We start from the raw sequence: 23,248 nt of genomic DNA on the forward strand, positions 1-23,248 counted from the left end.
CTCAGGACCACGCACGCAGTTGCACTCATTGATGAGAGAGAAGGAACAGCTTTCCCCGACTTTCTCTTCCTGCTCCTACAGCAGCGCTCTCTTCCTTTCTAGACATTCAGTCCCTGATCGTGCTTCAACGGGAGGCAACGGTGGGTTTACACTCCCAAGAGGGGACCTCAAACATTACATTTGATAAAACTGGTAGGGTACAATTGCAGTTACGCGTGTGGATGGGCAGGAGGAGCATTAAATGGTCCCTGACACCGAAAGCAGCGCCATGGAAAGCTTAGGAAAGCTCCATCTCTTGACATTCTCCATAAAGACACAGTAAAAGCTCACCTCCTTCTGGAAGCCGCTGCACGTCACATGAACAACTCCAGAGCTCAGCAGGCACGTGCCATCTGCAGAGACAACGAACGTTGGACAACATTCCATACTCTCACCGTGATGGTAGCACCAGTTTACATTTTTGTCACAGCAACCTCTGGAAAGGTACAACTGAGTACCCGTTTTCCTCATGACATCACTTACAGCCTTTTTTAGAAAAATAATGGCTGAGGGTAGAAATTTTACCTCCGGGGCTATCGAGGTGCTGCGCTTTGAGCTTCAGCCCAGAGTCATTTCATCTGATCACCAGCACCACCTCACGGGCTGCGTTACAGAAGCACCCAACCCCCAGACCCAGCCGCCTGTCAGGCAGGTGTCACAACAGCACACACTTGGTCAGTACAACGTCATCACAGTTGGGTGGGTGGGGGGTTGGGGTGTTTCGGTTTGGTTGGGTTTTTGCGTGACAAACAGTGAACAGGAGAACCAATAAATGGCATTTGAGCTCGGTTTAAGCTTATCACTACTCAAAGCCGTGTAATACCTACCAAAATTATAGGTGCTTGGATGAAAACACAGCTCAGGTTGTGGGTAAGAAGGAGGAACTCTCCAGCTTAGGCTGCGCTCCTGCACCACAACATCCAGAAGGGGGTTTGGAGCAGTCGTGCTTGTCACAGCGTCCAGTGACCACAGTGCAAAATAGGGGCAGTCCTGAAGGGATTCTTCTGGCCTGAAAGAAAACAAGCGCAGAAGCTAAACGCCGACTTTCCAATGAATTATGGGGAGGGATACTGAAACCAGCTTCATAAAAACCTACCTTAGTGAGCCTGGCTTTTGAGCCTCATACCAGCAGTCAAAGTCAAATACACCCAAATAAGTAGATGGTTTTCCCTGGCTGCGTGTGTTCACTTGCCAGCTGAAGACGGAGACACTGATGTCAGGAGATATGACTGGAAAAGACAAGACATTGTTTCTTATTGGGAGAAAATACAATCTATCTGACATTTTCAAAACATCCCTTTCTATTTTGGCTTCATTCTGTTACGTCACTCATGAAACGCAACACTTGACTAAGAAGAATTTTAAAAATGTACACCACAGCATCACCTCTGTGATAGGTTTCAGTCATGCTGCCCCCCCTTTGCGAGTTCAACCTGTATCCGTCCTAAGACAAATCCAATACACAATTGTCAGGTAATCAAGTCTCCCATACAGTAAGAGTGCATCAAGATGGTTAGAAAAAAACAAAAACCAAAAAACAACCCACCACCCTAGGAAAACATACATTGCTGCTTTTAGAAAGCATACAAATTCTTGTCGTATACACTTGATCACTCAGCTGGCATTATTAATGTCCAGATTCGACTCGATTACGGGTGTTATGAATAGCTCCTTTCCAGCACAGTCAGAATGAAAGAACACAATTATCACACAAAACAAACACCAAAACCCAACCCCAACAAACAGGAGGCTGGAACAAAGAGTTTAACATCAAACATTGACCATGTTACACTCGGGTTCTCTCAAGAAGTGGCATGGTCTGTCGTCTCTGGGGAGAAGGCATTCTCCAGATGTGAGCAAAGTGGGGGGTGCATCCTTTACCCTGACAGAGTAGGGAACCAGGAGACAGGTCGTTTGGCAAAATGGGTCTCTGTTCTCTGCTGAGTTCATCAGGGCTGCTCAGGGAGCCTCCCACGCTTTACTGTGTGTCATCGTGAGCTTCTGTGCCCTTTCACTTGTGTGAGCCGCTGAAACTGCCTTTGAAGATGTCAATTAGTTTCATAAATCAGAAGCCAGCTGCATTTCTAACCTCAACCCACATCCAACAGAAGCTCATGTGGGCCTACAACTTGAATAGTTTCTGGATAAAAGCTAATGAGGAGCCATCAGAAAAATTACAAGCATTTTTCCATGCCTCAGGCTTCATGAAAAGGGGACCGAAAGGGCCTTTTTTGTTGGTTTTGGTTTGGGTTTTTTGGTGGGTGCGCCTGTTGGTTGTTTTTGAGAAGGTTTTAGAAGGCCCTCTCCTCAGAATCATGACACAGGTGGAGAAAATCCAAAGGGGTTTTCATTAGATTTTGACACGCTGTTGTTAGAGGATGGCACCCCAAAAGAGGTGGAAGCTGCCTCTTCAGGACTAAGACAAAGCTAATAAACACAAATAGCCTAGAAAGTCACGCCAGTGTGGTCTTTGTAACAGCAGACATAAGTTAAGGCCAGTAAGAAGAGAGGGAAGGGCATTCACACACCCAAACAAAAGGCTGTGAAAGTTATCACTGCAGCCGGCTCAGAGATGTGCTCAGAGCATCACTGGATGTGCAAACCCAGAGATGCACATCTCATTATTGCAAGGGAATGAAAGACACCAGAGGAGTTTTAACTGTCGATCCGGACAAGGGAAGCCAGAAGCTCTTGCTTTAAGAGCTTGTAGGTGTAGGAACCTATTAGACACAGAGAGGGCAAAGTGCACAGGCAGATCATAGACTCGTAGAATCATTTAGGTTGGAAAAGGCCCTTAAGATCATCGAGCCCAACTGTAAACCTCATACTGCCAAGCCCACCACTAAACCCTGTCCCACAGCGCCACGTCTGCACGTCTTTTAACTCCCTCCAGGGATGGTGACGCCACCACTTCCCTGGGCAGCCTGTTCCACTGCTTCGCAACCCTTTCTGTGAAGAAATTTTCCCTAAGATCCCAACTAAACCTTGTGCTCTAGACCCTTCACCAGCTTCGCTGCCCTGCTTTGGACACACTCAGCGCCTCAGTATCTTTCTCGTAGTGAGGGGCCCAAAACTGAACACAGGATTCGAGGTGCAGCCTCCCCACCGCCGAGTAGGGGGGGACGATCACTGCCCTACTCCTGCTGGCCACACTCTCTCTCATACAAGCCAGGATGCTGGGGGCCTTCCTGGCCACGCGGGCACACTGCCGGCTCATCCAGGTGCTTGGGGAAGGTATCAAACAGATCTGGCCCCAGGACCGAGCCCTGGGGAACAGCACTCGTGACCAGCCGCCAGCTGGATGCAGGTGCAGGCATAGGTTGGAAGAGGGGAAAAAACAAAGTTGAGGGAACATTCCTAAGCAATGGAGGGGATGATCCTACTGTTCAAAGACGAGAGCTGGAGGAATAAAATGACTGACTGGTGTTATAGAGGTGACCCCACCATACATCGCTACAGCATGTCAGCAAGCATTGAAGGGAAAAATAGGGTTTATTTTAACAAGTCCCACAGAACCTAAGCACCCAGTTTTTCCTTTGAAATAAGCCCAAGAAGTTAGTCTATACAGATATTGAAGACTTTCAGGCTGTGGGTATGGAACAGCATTCACTGCTTGGATGCCAAAACCATTTAGTTTAGAACAACCAAACACGGGCATCAGGAACAAACCTTCATCAACGCTGCCTTCTCTGTCAATGCAGTTGGGAAAGATTTCTACAGCCTGACAGCTGAGTAGTTTGGCCTTGCTGCCCTGCCCTCTCAAGGGAAAGGCTCCACCCGTCAGATCCAACCTGTACTTTTCAACACAGGATGCCAAACCCTGCGGAAAAAATCACAGGCGAGAGAAAGGTCATTCTGAGAGAAAAGCAGACATTATACCTCAGTAGGAAAGAATGTCCATGTCTAATAGAACCTGCATATTGTACTGTATCTCTCCCAGGCGCTTAATCTGATGGCAAAGAGAAACTACAGCTGACAAGCAAGAGAACTGAGTGTCAAACCGTAACGGGTAAGTTTGGCCGTAAAAGCTTTGCACATTTTCAGAACTGAGCATTTCCCTCGCATTACTGGTTCTAAATGTGTTTTGCAGAATTCCTTGCACCATCCCGGTTTCTTCACAAACCTACGTATTTATCTAGAAAGAGAGATCTGAAATAATGCCATACATAGGCATGCAAAGCGCTTTGCTCCATGACTTGATCACAGAACTGATGAAGTTAGAGGAGTCACGGCCTTCCAGCAGCCAAAGCTCTCTTGCGAGGCATTATCTATAGGCACACACCGCTAGAGTGAAAGCCCATCCCTCGGGAGTAGCCATGAGAACGTCTTCCTGAGTCACACTCTTCTCTCAAACCACGTCAGCTCCTGCCAGCTCCTCCTCTCACCTCCTCAGGGACTAAAGGGTGAAATATGCCTCCCTGCCTTCACCAAGTGCAGCCAACAGCAAAACAACCCGGCGGACATGGCATGCACGTGGGCAAGGCGTTTAGGGGCACGAATTCCTACAGAGTCAGCCAACTACTTTGAGACCTACAGAAACTCCAGCAGGATTGTGTGGAACCTCTGAGACCACCAATTGCTAAGCAAGCATTGACTGAAATACTGTCTTTCCAAATACAGCACTTGGTCAAATGCTCTACCCTACGACACATGGGTGTGTGGATTGTGGACAAAGACCAGCTCTACAATTAAAAACCAACCAAACAAAACCAAAAGCTAAGCAGCTAAAAATCTCCAAAAACCTACCAGAAAATAAAAAAATTGCTTGTACCTCATTCTACCCAAGTTTCCTAAAGTTTCAGAGCTCTAGAAGGAACTGGCATGAGACAATCCATTCTCGTATGACCTGATATGTTACATGTAACTCACCTACTCTGAGAACAGGCAAGCTTTCTCTTAACCATTCTAGGAAATACTACTAATAAATATCAAGGCTGTAGAGCACAGATCCTCTCCTACCGCACCTCAACAGGAAAGACATGCTCTGAATTAAGATTACTTTCCCATCCAAAAGATTTTGCAAGGGTTTCAGGCGTAACACTGAATAAAATGATACGTTCTAAAAACGCGTCTTCTATCTGTTAGATAACAGAGAGGTAAGGCTAGTTCATCTCTATTTTAAACACAACCTCTTTGGAGCCACTTCTCAAAATTTACATATACTTTTTTGACCAAATCAGACCACTCTTTACTGTATTTGCGTATTTTGCTGGCTTCAAGAGCAGAGTTCGTAGGTAACGCAGCCAAAAAGTAGAAAGAGTTCTCTTTAGAGCTACTAAGTTTCAGGACCAGCACCGAAGAGACCCTGCAGGTGAGCGTCATGTGAAGTCCTGCTGACAGAGCTCAAAGGGAAAACAAGGATTTAAACCTGAAGACCGGAACAGAATAAAGCTGTACGCCCGTGTTTTAAGGAAGGGAGACAGACAGAACCTTATTCAACTCTGCAGTTTGGTTAAACAGAGCTACTCAAAGCCCTGTCTTCTCTTCCTACAGGCCATTCACTTGGTGTTTAAATGAAGAATCATTTTATTTCTAAAAGCTGCTGCCTCTTCAGGAACTGAATTTAGACGGGCTCTTTGCAGACGGCCCTGGCTGGAACACACGACACGGCGGTATGAAATTGTATGACTTCTTTTCAAAAAGTATGGGCAAAGGCCGTGCCCGGGAAGACTCAGCAAAAGATTCTTTCTTTTTAAGTCATCTCTGAATTGTCATGGTCAATATTCCCCCTGCCAACTTCACTGATACTCCCTTAGGGAAAAGGACTCTTTCCATCCTTTCACGGACGCGCACGTCTTACCTCGTACATGGCTTGTCCTGAAGCCAAGGGCCTCCTGTCTGCGAACGCTAACTGCAACAGATGTAAACTCACGGCATCGCCTTCACTGGAAAAGGTACAAATGATGACATTTGGTTACAAAGCTGCTTTATAGTCCTCGTTACCCTTTCCTTAGGTCTAGGCTGAGGTTTCCTGAATAGCACTGTCTTGCTGAAAAGAAAAACAGCCCTTCCCAAAGCATGACAATTGGTCACATTTAGCTGCTAAACCACAAAGGAGGAAATTTGGACACTAACAGCTTCTGGGGCAAAGGCTACCCATACAATCTGGAAGCTTCAAGATGTTCTGTGGAGTAAAAATGGTTGGGAACAGCTCTTCGCATTGAAGAGCTCGCAATCAAAACTGCTTTACAGTCAAACTGAAAAAGATTGCCACTCCATGAGCAGCCGAGCTGAGTAAATAGCTTGCTGATGCTGAAAGGGGCAGATCTTTCTCCCCTTCCCTTCCCACCAAAGCTCCAGTCCCTCCCCTGCACACACGGCACCTTCCACACCCTCCTTTCAGTCATTAGCCCAGCAGGAAACCACCGACTTGGCTGCTGAGCACCTTCCCTGCCAGCCGAGCTGAGCTGGCTCACCAAGGCTCAGGCTGGCACCAGGGAACCGGCCATGCTGTCACCTCCTCCTTTAGGGGCAGCAGGCTGGTGGATCCGCACCGTCAGTGCTCTGGAGCTGCAGCCTCCACTGCGCTCCATGGTATTTTCATACCACGGTGTGAATATCAGGCAAATCATGAAGCAGTCATCAGGAAACAAAGGAAGCCATTGAAGAATGCCAGCACAGAAATCGAGCCACTGTCGCTTTGCTGCCTTTCAGCAGGGAGGAACTAGTAGGTCCCTCTCCATCCCTGTTACATCCTGTACAAATCGCACCGTCAGCCCCTTCCATACCGGAGAGAATCTCCTGCACGGCTAATTCAACAAAACAAATACACGTGGGTCAACTCTAGGTGAACAAATACTCAAAAAAAAAAAAAAAACCAGTGGCCGATAGTAAGCTTTTATTCACCTTTCTTGCGTCGACTGAACAGCCCACAAGTAGCACCAGTTGCGAGGATCGTGCTCAGGCTCTTGAAAAGTAACGGCGCAGACAGGAATCCTTCCTCCTTCAAGCTGACAGTGGTGCCTGCAGGGTTAACAAAAACAGAAAGCAGGTGAGCCTGGTGGCCCTGCCTGTTTGTAGAAGGGGAGAAGCATCTTCTGAGCAAAGAGCCCCTGACGTGCTTCTCCTCAAGGCACAGAAGGTCACACTCCCGTCTCAAACAAGGGAGTCACGGGAGCGACTGCTTTTGATGCAACAGCCACGAGGTGAGGAAATTACTGTCCATCACGGGCAATAACCTGGCTTTATCTCCTCCCCTGCCTGCGGAGCAGGAACATGAAAGATTCCTTCAGCTGCCAGGCAAAAGATTCTTCCTACTCTTGTCGCCTGCTTCAATATTGAACTGAAAATGCAGCCTCTCTTCTGCACACGCTGAAAACAGCGCCAAACACCAGTAGTGTCTTGTTTCTTTACTTGGACTATCTAAAGCCTTTCTCCTCCAGACTTCTGAACCTTCCTTGCACCTTCACAATCTATTCCTGCCACCACACTGTCCCTCCACTCTCTATTCATGCCGCCAATCGTTCCCGGTGAGTCACTGCAGATTTGCTTAAGTGAATCCCGATCTGAATTGGGTCAGATATTCCAGGGGGGATTGCTCTTTGGCAGAGCTGAAATCATCTCCCTCATTTCTCTGTTGCTTATCCCTTGACATGACCCTTATTCCACCTCCAAGTGTTCCAAGCAGACTTTCATTCCCATGCATCGCTGCCTTGGCATGGGTCAGTCCCCTCTTTTGCTCGAGGCTGAAATGTGGGAGAGAATGTCTTTTCAGCCACAGATCAGCTCTTGATCCTTCACGTCTCACTCCTTTCAACCGGGACGCTTTAAAGAATATGATCACCACAATCCCATCATTAACATACTTCAGCCTTTCAATGGGTGCCCTCATTGCAGGAGCTGGTTCTGAGAAATAATGTCTACAATCTCTTTCATTGAAACACACACAACTCCTGCTGTCACTGAATACTGCTGGTGGAACAAACTGCCTTATGGAAAGCAGCTCTCTCACACCCCAACTGCTTGACAGAACCCAGAGAAGGGAGCTTTCCGCAGTTCCTCAGCCCACGGGCACAATAAGGAGAACAATCCCAGCCCGCTGGGCAGAAGGCGGCCCACTGAATCCAGGTATGGCTCAATGGCTACTTCAGAAGGGGATTCCTAAACAGGCCAAGATTACACTCCACATTTCCCTCCCTGAAAAAGGGCTCTTTCAATTAACAGACTTCCTCCTCAAGCAGAGCCTTGAGAGCCCTGCACCTCCAGGCGTGACCAAGTGCAAAGGCCGACTTACTCCCGCTGCAGAGTTTTCATATTCCACAGTGACAGGGAGCCGTCGGAAAAACCCACGGCGAGCTGGTTGCTTCTGCTGATGTAGCACAGGGTCGAGAGCGCTGTTCCTGAAGGACACTGTAGCTGAAGGCAGAGATGTCTCCCTGCTCTGCTCACGGTTGCTCTTCCTTGTGAAACGCCAGCAGCAGCTCTAGTGACAACTGTTAGACCTGCACGCACAAAACCACACAATAAAGGAATGCGTTAGGCCATTCAGGTTGCATTTGAAACACTGACGTGACAACATGGATGATCTAATTCTACCGTCCCCGGCAAAATACCCATTGATGCAATACTTTGTCTGCTCTTCCCATTCTGTACGCATTCAGAGCACACAGGAACTCTCTGACTGGACAGGTATCCTCGCTCCTATTTCAAAACCAGGTGAAAGCAAAACCTCCATAGACAAATTCTTCCTGGGCTCTGCACATCAGGAGTCTGGGCCTCATGGTGAAGCTACTTGAAGTGACACCAGCTCCCGAGGCCACTCTTGTAAGAGCAAAAACAGCGTATGCAATCCGAGTACACCAAGTACAGGTTCCGTTTGGTCAAATGCAGGGATTTTGGTAAGGCATATTTACTTTAAAAAACAAGCCTCAACTTTGCCCCAAGTCAATGAACAGAAGCAGAAGAACATTCCCAGGAAACAGGGCACGTCCGACACACCTTCCTGTCAGGCAGCTGCACCGACTCGGATGGTCAGATTCCTACCCCTCACTGGTGAGAATCACCGTGACAGCGGGACCCTGGTGGGAGGGGGTATTTGTAACCTTAGGAGGAGTATGAAGCCACTCCCATTTTTAATCCTTTCAGGGCCAGACGATGTCAAACCGCCACCTGTCATCAGCAGCCATAAACGTCTGCACAGCAGTAGCTTCAAAGTGGGATGCGTGTTGTTGATTTAAAAGACACAAGTTTTCTTACTTTTCCGTTCAAGTTTAGAAACCGCAAGCTCACCCGATGGTTCATTCTCCCTCTGACTGCAAGAGAGATCATCCAAACCAAGGTCCACCACAAGCAGATGACCAACATCTGTCGCCACCGCTGCCACGCCACAAAACCCTTGCAGAGCCCGGTGCAGGTGCCAAGGCCTCACGCTGGCTCCTCCGGGGTTAGTTATGGGCTCTACAGCAGTTACCTACAGGAAAACTACAAGTTAGTATTTCAGCTCTTTGACAAGCTTTGAGAGAAATCACTCAAAAGTGAAGCCAGAATCAGCCCATCAGAAGCAAGAAAGTAAATACAGGGTTCTCAGACTTAAAAACACAGCATTGATCCCAATTATATCCAGACAAAACAAACAAACCAACCAACCCCCAAAAATGTCCTGTACAAAAATCCGTTACTGCCTTCCGTTTACGGGGTTTCCTGCAGGGATTTCGCTGAGCTCACTCCAACTGCAATGGTGCAGTCTATTATCACAGCTTACCAAGTTCCATTTTCCACTTAGAAACCATTAACTCGAAGACAACACAGAAAATCCGTTAAATGCAAGAAACTTGACCGTATTTAAGGGACTGGAGTAAGAAAGACCAAACTCACTCTCGCTCTCCCACGGCCCCCAGCCCGTCAGCACTGGGATACAGCCCACGCCTTCTTTGCCAAACAGGTACTAGGGCAAATCTCGGCTCTCAGTCAGACGCGGCAGCGGCCAAGTTGCAGGGGAGACACACCGCTGCCATGGCAAGGGAGTATTGTTACAGAGAGCGGAAGGGAGATACCAGCTTAGGGAAAGTTACACCAGTCCTCATTTAGAATCAACAGAGCAACCAGGGAAAGCAGAAAAGTTTTCAGTGCCGAAACAGCGGCAAAAAGCCCAGCAGCTGGTTCGCCAAAAGCCAGCTCCGGCTGAGGAGAAGCGCACGCTGCTCTGTAACACGCGGAGCCGCCTGCCAGCAGCTTTAGTACAAGGCCCTGATGAAGACAGACCTTTCCGCACCTGCAGCCCCTCCCGGGACAGCCCTGACGGCTCCAGCAGAGACACCAGCACGTGAGGGCTCCTGCACTAAGGCTCCACAACAAAAGAACACGGGCTGCCCTTCAGCCTCCTTGCATAATGTCACACAGTGACACCAGGGAGCTTTACATCAACAGCAACCTGTTACACGACAACGGAACAGAGCAGTGAGCACCACAAGGAGTCCTTTTTTTTATATAGATTGGGTTTTCTCCCCAGAGGTGGGGAAAAATTGACCAAACCTCGAAGCCCCAAAGTTCTCTCCTCTCCCGTATCAAGCACTTGCTGTGACTGCGCTGCCTGGCAATCTGCTACAGAATTTACCTTTCCCCTGGGCCACAAGAATTCTACTCCTAGAAGTGCCCGCAGTATTTCAGACAACTTTATATTGTTTCACACTTCCTGGAAATCAGATGAAATCTCCAATCATCTCAGCTACTCAAAGCACCACCAAAAGTGCGTTGATTATTCGAATTCTTGCTGCTCCAAGCCTTGATGACTCTCAGGAGGAAAGCAGAAACACTGCACATATCGTGCTGCGGAATCAGCCAAAGTTCCCGTGTTGCTGTTAACTTCTTTTTCTTTTAAGGTCTCGTTTTGTTGTTGTACAACTGGCCCCAAATCCACCTTTTCCACTTTTGCATACAGCTTCCCAGTTTTAACGCTTCAGTTTTCCCTGTAGAAGCTCCTGGAACTGCCTGTTTTCCCACGGCACCAGCCACTGGCTTTGCACACTCTCCTACACTGCTGCCAGCTCCTTCTGGGAACGAACGCAGAAATCCTGTCTCAGCTCCCTGACTCTGCATGCTGCCCTTCTGCCTCACACAAACCAGCAAGAGTGGGGAAAATACCATTCCAGAGCTCTGAAACATGCAACCCTTATAAACCAATTTAATACCGTTAATGTTTTCAATTCAGATTTGCTTTGACAAGTCTGAATGACTGCACGTCTATGTCAGCACACAGCTTGCCTTTCCATCTCAAACGCTGAGATTTATCAGGATGATCGGCAAACCCACACAGCGGAGCACCAACCAGGCTCAGCTCGTTAGAAATCACCACCCCACAAACGCTCACTGCCAGCAATCACACTGTAGCGCTACAGACAAACAAACCCCGCCTGGATTCTGGCAAGTCAAACCAAACCACGCTCTGGAAAGCTGAGTAATACGGAAGTATTTATCTGTCGCAGATTCTAAGGAGCCGAGGGGAAAGGACGTCATTTGAATTTATGGGTTAGAGAAGGCAGGGAAAATTAGCAACATTACACCAGAGTATCCCACCGGCACAAGCACCATATGCAATAAGCAGAGGTTCAAGGGCTTCAGGCTGAAAGTCAGTCTGTAACCACCTGCCAGGTAACGCAGTGAAGCCTGTTTTTTCCCATCCTAAGTCAACAGAAAAATGTGCTTTGCTCTAAAGTCACCTGCTTGCTAGTCCGAGACTCCTGGGAATGTGCCGAAGTCAGCTACAGCACAGCCATGGAAGTCTGAGATGTTTTAAAGACAGTATTTCTGACATAATGAACCATTCAGGACATGTATGTTACCAACACTTGAAAGGCAGGGTGAGGACGAGTTCTTTGTCACTCTGGCTAAAAAAAAAAGGTAGTTTTCCAGGCCTTTTTGTCAAAGTGGAGAATGAGGTAACAACGTGCTCTACTGCAAAACCAGAAAACTTGTTTGACTCTCAGCAAACTCAAAGGATAACGGTACCGTTAACCCCACGCTTTCACATCAAGGTGCTCTCGACTGGACACTCTGCAGTGACAGTATGATGACACAATAGAGAAAATGGACGTCCTAGCAAAGAGACGCTCCAAAGCTGCTCCTGAAACAGCGTTATGCAGCACCTGACAACGTTTCCCCCATTAAAAAGCACCTACCCTTCCTGGCAGAACTACTGCTGTAACCACGCTCGATGTTCCAGGGTCGTACAGGCAGAGAACACTTCCCTCTGCTTCTCTCAAGCCAACCAGCAGCCCCGTTCCCGTCTGCCAGGAAACCTCCTTCACCACGCGGATGGTGGGAGGCTGCTCACGGGCTCCACTGAAACGGTGTGCAGAGAGCCGCTCTCCCGTCACAGCGCTCACGACCTCCAGCTGAGGGCCACACGCCAGCCAGGCCAGCCCATCTCTCCCTGGAAGAAGAGAAAAGGCTGGCTAAAGCAAACTCCCAAGAGAGGGTTGAAAACAACGGGAAAATCACAATCACTGCCCCTTTGCTTCAACAGAAGTAGCTCACAGAGCAAGAGAGGCTTACCGAATTCCGGTCGATTATTGAAAATCACCCACTGAATCCTCAACCAATGCATCGTAAAATGAACCACCTTATGATTTTGCATTTGGACTTGTCATTCCTGCACTGAAGAATTCTGCTTGTTTGGGATAAAGATTACAATAGATTGGTCTCTAGTCTTTATACCATATTCAGCTTGGTTTTGCTAGAAATCATCTAAATACATATGAGAATACAACTCCTAAAGCATACTTCAAATATGGAAAAATCTCAGCCAATTCTTTTCTAGTTGACTAACTTTGCTCGACACACGCCTACTTTGGGCAGGGGTTTGGACTTCAACAAGGAATTACCTCAAAATGGGCACTGCGGGAGCCAATTTCAACTTTTACACGCGCTGATCACAGAGAGAAGTTAGCACATTTAGTTTCACTGAACTACTTCCAACACAAAGGGAGTATTAACTCAACTACTGCACTTACAGTCACACAGAGAGATTCTACATGGTCTCAGCAGAAGCCCGGACACCCAGGCAGGCCCCCAGCGCTACCTTCAGATCACCGACAAAGTCAGCTACCTCATCTGCTCAGCCGCTCTCAGCAGCTCTCCCGGGACACTCCTCTGCGTCCCATTAAATGCTCTGCAAACCTGGCTGCAGCGCCCAACAGGGCTTTCCTCTTCCTTCTGTTTTTAGTCAGGCTAGGAAAGAAAAAGCAGGGGGGGTTGCCTCTCTAACACTGTGGGAGAACTAGTTCTGCACGGGATGTTATGATGGTACCAATAAATACAGCCCAAAACCACACCAGGACTTTTTTGTAAACTGCCTTTCATTCCATTAGAAGTTGAGGAGGGCTCACTGACTTGCCCGTGTTATTTTAATAGCTCAAGACTGGCGCAGGCTGTTGTCCTTTCAAAGTTTAACTCTACTAATGTTTTAATGTTAACATTTTTCATCATTTTGTCATAGTTCATCCTTTCTGTTCTCTCAAAACCTGACGCACCTGAGCAGCACCAACCTGACACAGCTGATGCTGTGACCCCGTGCCTCAGGTCACCTCCAGGCAGTAACAACTTCACAGCAAGACCCAATTTCAAGGAAAAGGCTCACCTCTGGAAAACCGCCCGCGCAGCACAGACCCTCGCGTGAGCTCATCTTCCCCAAGAGCCTGAATGGTCACCTCGGGAAACTGCAGCAGGCTGCTCGTTACCTGAGCCGCGAGGTCTCGCATTCTTCACTGTGAATAGAGAAGACAATGCCAAAAGAGGCTCCTGACAGCCATCGACATTTTTGAGATTGACAGAACTTTCATCCCTTTGCCGTGAATAATCTCCCGGCCACCTCCTGCGGCTCTTTTCCTTAACAAAAGGGCACTCAGGACAGGTTTGGATCTCACAGCAGAGCAAAAGCAGAATCCTTTGCTTTTCTGATGCCTACGAGATCACCAACAAAAAGGGACGCAGGGGTACTGACAGGATAAACAACATGGGAAAAAAGCCCAAGACACTGGAGTCAAGTCAAGCAAGGCGGCACGAGTCAGAGAGTGAGTTTTGCATTAAAAAGCTCCAGAAAATAAATAAAAAAGAACAAGTTGAGAAATTACATGTTTGAGCAGAATCACATCCAGCCAAGTCAGTGTTCTGGGATGTCACCGTTGACTGACATGTAGTACATGAAAGTCAGGTTCAAAGGCCAACAATGTTACGGGCTTACTGAAGGAAAAGCTACAGATACGGTCAGTCGCAGCTGCAGACATGATGTCACAAACCAGGTTCACTTCAGTGCCACCAAAAGAGAGGCCTTGCTGCTGCCCCCATCTCTCCATCTGCTCCTTCCTTCTGCTCCTGTATCCCTGTGCCTTCCCTTGGCCTGACCTGCACACGTTTTAGAGCTCCTTAGGAGCCACATTAACTCCCCAAGCAGACAGGGAACGCACCCACAAGAGCAGAGAGTTTCCCACCAGCTTAGAGAGTGAAACGGGGTTGCAGAGAGAGCCAGCAAGCATAAAAGCTGGCACAAGGAAGGAGGCAGGACACTGCACCGGGGAGAAGGAGAGGGGATTTGCCCATCTCCATTCTGTGGCCGTAAGCCGTCCTGCTAGCTCATGCACATGTCAAACCACACACGCACTTTGCAAGGAGAGCTGCAAGAAACCCCTTCGCTTTTAGAAAGGGCAGCACCCAAGGCACTCTCAGTCAGCTCTGGACTCCCTCGTGCACGTAGAGGCTCACTCTCGCACGGAGGGAGGCTGAGGCTGACGGGCGTCATTCTTTCACTCAGCCAGATGTGGAAGCTAAAGTGATCTCAGGGAAGCGTTACTTGGTGGTCAGAGAAGGGACACCATTGCCTGACACTGCTCGGGTCACATTGTCTAAGGAAAGAGGACAAAGAGTGGGAAGAAGCCAAAGAAGAAGAAATGGAAGAAAAACTATGCTCTGTTGAGAAAAACAGCATCCGCTTTGTTGAGCAGCAGGGAAAGATCACAATTATAGAGCTTTTTGAATTACTATTCATGACTGGCTCAGTGACATTTTCCCCAGAAATACAGCCCCCAACAGCCCCGATCCCGTATCTGATGCAGACCACAGATTTCATTTCCCTTTACATGAACAAACCCAAACCCGAGACACATCAGCGTTTGACACTAGAGCCCCTTTACCCAGCTGCCTCCTAGGGTTATTCTCCAACACGACTATTCCTGCAGGCAGGAGCTGCAGTCCCTCTCCAACGCGGCCAAGCTAGCAAAAGCTCCTCAGGTCACTCCTGAAAGTGTGCTCTGTTGCACACTGCTTGGCGTACCTGGACAGGCGGGCGCAGGCGCCGAGTGTCTCAGGGCAGAGCGCACACGCAGCCGTCCCGACAGAGGCAGAGCCCAGGGAAGACAACGTTCCCAGCGCTCCCACAGCGCTGGCCCCTCGCAGCACCAGTTCCAGAGTCACGGAGTCACAAGGGAGAGAAAGGCCTTCCGGAATCCCTGGGGGCAGCTGGTCCAGCCCCTGCGCAGGCAGGGTCCCCCAGAGCAGGCTGCCCAGGGCCAGGGCCCGGCGGCTGCTGAACCCCCAGTGCTCAAACACACCCCTTGCAAACAGCCGCCCGACGAGGGGAGCTGCGGAAACGTTGGCAGCCCACGCGACAGGCCCCGGGGTTTGGGGACTCGCTCCCACCAACTGAAGTATCCTCTCCTCCACACCAGTAAAACACCACCCCACCAGCAGGGGCTTGTCACCATTCTTCCTCCAAAGCTCTGTCCGACGGCTCACTAGGCAGAAGACACAAAGTTAAGGGAAGCCTGATTAAGTTCGTTTCACTGCCTTAAACCAGCAAAGCCCAGGCACGTGGAAGCAGGAAAACGAGCTGAAGCAGGCAGGGAATGAGGAGCCGCCCTCAGCAGAGCAGGACACGGCACCGTGTGCCCAAACGCAGGTGACAGCTGCCAGCCAAGGCTGACACAGCCACCCTGACTGACGGGCCTAAGGCGGCACTTGAACCACCGCGCTCAGCCCCACACCCCAGGCGGGGGGTCAGCGGTGCCGACAGCATTAAGTCCTGACTGACTCCCGACAACAGACGCTGACGCTGACTGACGCCAGCCAGCTGAGTGCGGGCAGGCGATGCTGGCCGACTGACGCTGGCCGACTCACTCTGGCCGACTGACGCACGGCTCGGGGCCTCCTTCTGCCCTCGCACCTGGGCATCACCCCTGATGGAGCTGGGCGGGCAGAGGGGTCCCTGGCGCGGCCACTCATACCTGTCGGGCAGAGCTCGGGAAGCTGGAGAGGCCCCTGACTAGCAGAGGCGCTACTTAGCGACACGGAGCCGCTACTTAACAGCAGCTGAAACATCAGTGTGCCCTCAGCACTCTGCCAGCGACGCTGAAGGACATTAACTCTATCCCAGCTACAACCGGCACAGCTCTGAAGTTTTTAACCACCTCTCCCGTGGAGAGGAGTGTGGATTAAATGCCCAGCTCCCCGTTGGCTGCAGACCACAGGAAGGCACCAGAGATGGCTCTATAATTTTGTGTGAGGGAAAGGGCTGCGGACAAACCAAACGCGTTCGATATCTAATACTGTGATCACCTGCGCAGTTAGGCTCTCTTCTCAAACTCCTCCTTCCACCTGTCAAGAGGATTTAACTACATAAGTAAAAAGGGAAAAAAGCTTCCTGCCTTTTTTCCCTTTAAGTGAGAAAAGTCCTTTCCTGTTCAGGCTCTGCTTAAGCCTTAAATAGAGCTGGTGACAAAGTAATTCCCTGATCTCCTCTTTCTGCTTTCAGAAGATCAGGTGTGATGTTTTGAAGTAACAACCGTGGGAGCTGCACTTACATCCGTCACAGGAACTGTTTCCACAGCAGGCACTAACAGCGGCATCGGACATTGCATCTTCACAAATGAGACACAACAACTCATCTGGACTAGGATCACCAGAGCAGGATGAGGAGGAAGAAGAGGGCGATGGCTCCTCTGGCAAAAAGGGAGGCTTTTCCTTCTTTCCTCGCACAGGAGCTTCCCTGGAGGGGGAGAGGGCCTGGTGGGAGAGAAAAGTTTAAAGATGGCTCAAAGAAAACTTTTCCAAGCTTTGGATTTTATCAAAGGAAGAGAACAGATGGAATTCTCTCACTCCACATTAGCCTTCTGCAACGTAAGCCTTTGGTTTAAACTACTTGTCTACAGCCACAACCCTAGAAGAGGGAGGGGGGAAGAATTTTCCTTCTGCATTCGTTCGATCAACCAAGAAACCAGCTCAAACTAGAAAAATAATTTTTTGACAGCTAGAAATGAGGTGAAATGAATCCCACCTCTCCTTCACCAGACGGTATATGTAAATGGCAGGCTCAGCACCAAGTTAGTCTCCAATCAAGTTAGTCGCTGAGTAATTACATTTTAGAAATGGAAGAAGTCTATGTTACACCTTCTACAAAAGGGGATCCATGGCAGCACAACAGAAGTGCTACCAAGTGCATTTTAAAACAGCCACTCCTCTCAGCACACAGTAGTATTTTCTTAATTTACAGCCACGGGAAAACTTCTGTGTGTTCCACACATGGGATTTCATAAAAGTCAGAGGGAGTAAATCTCAGTCCAGTGGCAATCTGTTAAATTTTGCAAGGAGCCTTTGCAACATCAAACAGAACCAAAACAGCCTTTCCAAGAGAACAACTCCACTGCAAACACCACTGAAATCTTTTGCAGAAATACAGCTTCTTAGCACAGCACAAGTTTCACCAACTTCCAGGGGCACGAACAGGAGGACCACCCTACTGTAGCATTAGAAAGCATCACAGATTTTCAGGTTAAGCCGCAATGACAATGCTTCCTCCCCTGTAACTACAGACGCTGGCCAGTTCGGTTGCATTGCCACTCACGCTTCTGCGCATGGTTTCTCTTGTTCACTTCTTGATCGGTCCAATTCATTCCATACTCACGCAGCAAGAGTTGGCATTGCGTATTTCCCACTGCTTGTCAGCACAGCACCCTTTGTGCTGGGATCTTTCACCTCCACCATGAAACTCCATGGAATTCCTGTGCTCTTTTTCACTCTGGGAACAGGCTCAAAATTTTGGTCCTGTTAAGAAAAGAAATGCAGACTTAGCTCATCTTAAGAACCACATTTAAAATTACATTTCCATGATTATTTGAAGCAGCAAAAGCCTCTCACCCTCTCATTTTACCCAGCATAAGTGTTTCTCAACTAAAGTACTCATTTGCCTCAGTGACTATAGCCGGGATGTTCCAAAGGCTTAAGCAGTGTTTTGGACTCACTCGACATTCTTTGGCTTAACTTCAGGTTCCCTAAGGGCGAAATATCCCTCAGCGCACCTTCCACTCAGAGAAGGGGCACAAACCCGCTCCTCCTCCAAAGCGCAGTGCAGAGTGAGAGCTTAATTCCGTGCTCTGAATCAGTCACTGGGGAAACTTCTATTCACCACCTGTGTACGAAGGTTGAATTCAGACCTCACGCACACACTTTCAACGAGTGACGTTAAATGGCATGAAGAGTCAACCAGAGGCTTGTGTAACGCTCTTCCTAGAAAGGCTGGACTAGGTGATCCCTGAGGTCCCTTCCAAGCTGTGATTCTGTGATTCTGTGATAATTACATCACGCAAATATTCAATAGGTGGGGTCAACAGAAACATCTTGGTTTTATACAAAATAACTGTGAATTGCCATTAAAAAGAGTTGAAAACGGAAAAATTTCCAGTAGTATTGAAATATATAAAAATACGCATGCAAGTTCACAGAGAAAGATTGATGAACATATTTAATGTCTATGACCTGGAAAAAAAGAACATTTCCCATTTATTATTCCAGGTGTCCCTTGAATTTTGAAGGGCTTTGCAACATTGCCTTAAAACCTCTCGATTTCAGATGTACTAAAATACACTCTCGATTTCAGATGTACTGAAATACACTCTCGATTTCAGATGTACTGAAATACACTCAGCAGTGTTTATTGAGGATGCAGACTCAAGGGCAGTTGTTCCACAAGGAGAAAGGGTAACTCTCACCTTGTTCCTTTTCCAGCCGATTGAATGATATTATGCCCCAAGCCCCAGTTAAGCTTACACTAGGAAAACATTCTCAGAGAGACACGCGACTCACTGCCTATTATGTCTTCAGTTGTTCAAAAGCGTAGAACCAAATTTCACAATGTCAGCGGAACAGCTCTCCGCAAGACGTCACTAAATTGCTCAGAAGGGAGATTAAAACTCTTCCTTGCAAAATGCTCTTGTGCTTTAGGCCCTAACGTAGTCGAAGAATTCAAAGGCGCAGTTGTATCAGATGCTGAGGAAAAACCATCTACATGCAGAAGCTGATTCCTCACGCCAGTGAATCGTTCCTGCTCTATATGTTTAGGAAAGCACATACAACATGACCGCATTACTGACTCAAAAGCTCTTGAAAATGTGCCTTTGGAGAGGAACACCCAGAGCTGAGAAAGACACCTTCGTTCCATTGCAAGTCTTACCAGAAGATTCAGCTTCCCTTCCCTAGGTACTTTTTGTACCTAGTTCTGTTAAAAAGGAAGCCTGATCAAGTATTTGGAAGCTTCATGCTCCATATGCCACCCTTTCTGGCACATGGCAAAACAGGCCTATGTTCTCTCACGGCAGGCACAGCCACTCTCATTTTGTGGTTTTTCAGAAGCAATCAAGAAACTAGGGAAGCTCCCTCTTGGAGTCTGGCATTATACAGTCTAGCATCGACCAGTACTGAGGCACAACCGTTCATGAACTATTAATTACTTCTTGTATTTTCTCAGGAAGCAGTTATTATATGGCCTGCAGGCAAGAGTCTAACTTGACAGCTAACATGAGAGCAAGACAATGAAGAAATATTCAAAGGGAAGCTTTTGTGCATCCTTTTTACAAAAACCCTTAATTAAATTTGGTTTTGCTGCTTTACGGCTCAACAATAATTGGCAAGCTTTCCAGTGATTTATTCCTACCACACCATGACCCACGTTCTGCTTTGAAAAGCATACAGAAATATCTGTCTTCAAAAACAAAACAAAAGCCAAAACACAAACCCCACACTTAAGACCAAGAGCTGAGTTGGCTTTCAGAAGAAAGCTAATGGTGCCTCCAACACCAGAAGCACCTGAGGCTGCAGTGCTTTTCCAGGGGGAGAGAGGGGCTTGTCAAGAGAGAGGCAAGGCTTCCACCCTCCCTACGCCCACCCACAGCCCAAAGCAGGTACACGCAGAGCAAACGAGAAGGGGATGCGTTTGCTTTGCCTTTCATTGACTTTAATTCCTTCTAACTAAAACTAAGTCTTCCCTCCCACTACAGGATTTTTGCTTTTTTGGGGGGCCCCTGGGTGGGGCCCAGGAGGAGCGGGAGTGGGCGGCCCTGCAGGGGTCACTGGGCCAGCTGCAGGTTTTTGTGCAGAGGGAGGCCAACATGGACATAGCCAACGACTACGGCTGCCCATGACCCACCGGCCCAGCACCATCCCCTGCTTGTGAGCTGCCTTCTCCTCTCTAGCATTTGACTACTGACAGAGTAGTGCCACAGCGAAGGCCTCATTCAACAGCTTCCTTCTGGCTGCCCTGCGAGGTCTTTAGACCTATCGTGGTCAAGACAGTCTTACCCTGCTCTACCTCATTTGGCTGCAAGTAAAGGAAAGGAAGAATCAGCTACCAGAAGCTTCAGCAAAGAGTTGGGCCAGGTCTTCTAGCCTGCTTCCACAGTCACAAGACCCAATTGTGTTGGTATTACGTCTTGTTGCCTTCTCTAGAAAGCCACTGAAACAGAACGGCCTCCCTGTCACTACTCGCTACCAGCAACAACAGAGTCCTCAGACGGACCAGGATTTCGAGTCTTTCACCAGCAGGCCAGGAGTAGTGCCTACTACAGGATGTGGCCATTGTATGCACTTGCAGTCCAGACACTCAAGCTGGTTTTAGCTTCAACTGCGGCGGTTGTAGCCGCTGAAACTTAAATCCAAAAGGAAGGAGAAAAAGAACAGCTGCCCAGGCATATGCTGTTTGGAAGTTAAAGCAGAAGAAAGGCCGGTGTGGCACGCGCTCAAGGACAGGGCTGCCTATAGCCCTTTGGCAGGGAAGCTGCTCCCCAGCTAAGCACATTTCTTCTCCTCTCCTACAATTCCCCTCCCTCTATATCCATGTACCTACACCTGGAAGGTCTGACTGTGATTCAGCACTGCCCAGAAATTGAACTGTCCCAGGAGCGTTCCCTGCTCCTCAGGTTCTTGTGCTCCCTAAGGGCCCCCGCGACCTCACGCCCTGGACCTCTGCAGGCACCTTTTCCACTCTGCTTCCGTGCCACGCTGACAGTTTTCACACTGACTGGGAAGACACAGACTGCAGGACCAAGTGACCCTGTTAGAAGCTTGTGCAGAGGACCTGGGGCACTCCGGGGGAGAAAATACTAATTAAAATTCATTAAAAGAGTTGGGTGTTGCCTTTGCAGCACCTCTCTCTGCCTGCGGGCATTTGCTCAGCGGGAGGGAGTGTGGGGTTGTTAATGCAGCCCCTGCCCACCCCGTGGGTGGCTGAGCTGGGCCGGGCATAGCTTACATACAGAACAGTGTATTTTTTCTGTAAAATACTACTATTCTATACTTATAAATATTAAAGTATGTATAAACAAGTATTTCATGTTATAAGATTTGTATTATGTCTATGTATAATATAAATTACATACATACACATAAATACATATGTACCTACATATCCCACCACAGAATCCACAGAGGGAAAGGGAAGAGGGGTTTCAGGAGGGACTGGGGTGCGGAAGAGGGGTGACATGACCCCGGGGCCCAGGACTCACCGCAGTTCCTGCTCTCTGCACTGCCACGCACATGGCACAGCTCAGGCACTTCTGTCTCTCTCGGTCTGTCCATCCCTCCCTCCCTCGCTGCCTCCCTCCCTCTGCTGCAGCCCCACTCACTCGACTGCCTTCCACCTCAGGGAATCCACGGGTGCCTCACAGCTTGTGAGCTTGCCGGGCGGCCATGTTGCCCCGGCCCCAGCCCCTGCCCCAGGCCTACAGCTCCCAGCATGCCCCGGGGCGCGCCCTCCTGCCTCCCGACCCTGGGCGGGAACCGCCCCCCCGCAGGCCCCGAGAGCAGCAGGGCCGGCCGAGCGGGGGATACAGGCGGGAGAGAGGGGACAGGCGGCAGCACAGAGGGGAAACAGGCGGCCAGGACGCGGTGACAGAGGAAGGAGAAGGCCAGGGAGCGGGGGAGAGAGGTGTGGGGAAAGGAAAACATAGGAACAGGCTGCAGGACAGACAGACAGGAGTCAGGAAATACAGGCGGGGAGTCAGGCAGAGAAGAAAGAGAAAGGGAAAAAAGAGTCATGGGAATTGGGGAGAGAGCAAAAATAGAAATTCTGGGCGACTGCCCGATTTCTTGATCAATCCCCAGCGACTGCATTACTGGGAGCCTCAAGAAATGTGCTGCCTGCAACATCCCTGTTCTGGGCCCTCTCCTGCACCCTAATATTGGTGACAAGCATCGCCTTGCAGAGTGGCCAGGGCTGGGGAAAACAAGCCCAGCTGAGGGGGAAAAAAATCATCCAGCTTTTTTTTTGTTGGTTTCCTTGTTGGTTTTGCCTTTAAAAAAACCTGAGGCTTTTCACCATTGGCAATAGCATTTCACCCAGGAGGAGGTGGTCTGTGGTGGAAATTTTGGCCCCTTACCACCTGACTAATGTAGATTGCCTTGTGTTCTCCCTAGCCCGTCTTCTGTGAGCAAGGTCTCTCAGCTCTCCCGTAGGAGACAGGTACAATTGAGAACAAGTGCCCGCATTTCAGATGTTACCACCCTCGTTGCTCTCCAGCCTGGCAGGGGGAGGAGGAGCCACAGCCAGGCAAGCTGAAGAAGGAGGGGGATGAGGCAAAGCTGGGCTCACAAACCCTGTGGCAAAACAACCCCACCCCTATCTGCAGCCAGTTTCTGAGGCAAAAGCAAGGCAGAAGACTGCTGCCCTAGAAGCAGTCATGCTGCGGTGACTTTGCCTCATTAGATGTCTGAGCAAGAGGACAAGCCTGAGAGCAATTTTTGTCTGTGCCCCGTACAGCTGTAAGCCAAGCAGCCAGCTTAGCCATGCTCATGGTGATAACTCCCTAAATGAATACTTGCAAGGCTCTGAAATACAAACAAGCATCTTCCTACCTTATAACCGAAGCAGTAGCACACGTGCACCCCTGATTTCCAAGCAGGCAGTGGATGGTCCCAACCGGCAGTAAGGAGAAAAGGCAAGCTTTTATTATCCGTT

The 23,248-nt window shown here is 49.0% G+C and overlaps 2 long non-coding RNA genes across 2 annotated transcripts in view; both read right to left on the bottom strand.

The window, feature by feature from the left end:
• The window catches only part of LOC135311461 (uncharacterized), a 58,937-nt gene that overhangs the window by 10,518 nt on the left and 25,171 nt on the right, over window positions 1-23,248 (bottom strand). The gene's annotated exons all lie outside the window — the stretch shown is intronic.
• On the bottom strand, window positions 966-3,897 carry LOC135311448 (uncharacterized). The gene is made up of 3 exons (XR_010371079.1): window positions 3,709-3,897; window positions 1,136-1,268; window positions 966-1,048 (listed from the first exon to the last, which is right to left on the bottom strand). It is a non-coding gene; the product is annotated as an uncharacterized LOC135311448 (long non-coding RNA).

The sequence above is a fragment of the Phalacrocorax carbo genome, unplaced genomic scaffold (assembly GCF_963921805.1).
Source record: "Phalacrocorax carbo unplaced genomic scaffold, bPhaCar2.1 SCAFFOLD_73, whole genome shotgun sequence".
Classification (NCBI taxonomy): Eukaryota; Metazoa; Chordata; class Aves; order Suliformes; family Phalacrocoracidae; genus Phalacrocorax; species Phalacrocorax carbo.